Below are 420 nucleotides of genomic sequence, written 5' to 3'. Positions count from 1 at the left end.
AATGTTCCAGGGTACAAATGCTACAGGAAGGATAGAAAGGGAGGCAAAAGAGGTGGGGGAGTGGCATTTTTGATAAGGGATAGTATTACAGCTGTGCTGAGGGAGGATATTCCCAGAAATACATCCAGGGAAGTTATTTGGGTGGAACTGAGAAATAAGAAAGAGATGATCACCTTATTGGGATTGTATTATAGACCCCCCAATAGTCAGAGGGAAATTGAGAAACAAACTTGTAAGGCGATCTCAGTACTTGTGCGGATAATAGGGTGGTTATGGTCAGGATTTTAACTTTCCAAACATTGACTGGGACTGCCATAGTATTAAGGGTTTAGAGTAGAGGAATTTGTTAAGTGTGTACAAGACAATTTTCTGATTCAGTATGTGGATGTATCTACTGGAGAAAGTGCAAAACTTGACCTA

The sequence above is a fragment of the Chiloscyllium plagiosum genome, chromosome 30 (assembly GCF_004010195.1).
Source record: "Chiloscyllium plagiosum isolate BGI_BamShark_2017 chromosome 30, ASM401019v2, whole genome shotgun sequence".
NCBI lineage: Eukaryota > Metazoa > Chordata > Chondrichthyes > Orectolobiformes > Hemiscylliidae > Chiloscyllium > Chiloscyllium plagiosum.
Note: the sequence above shows the minus strand (reverse complement) of the source record.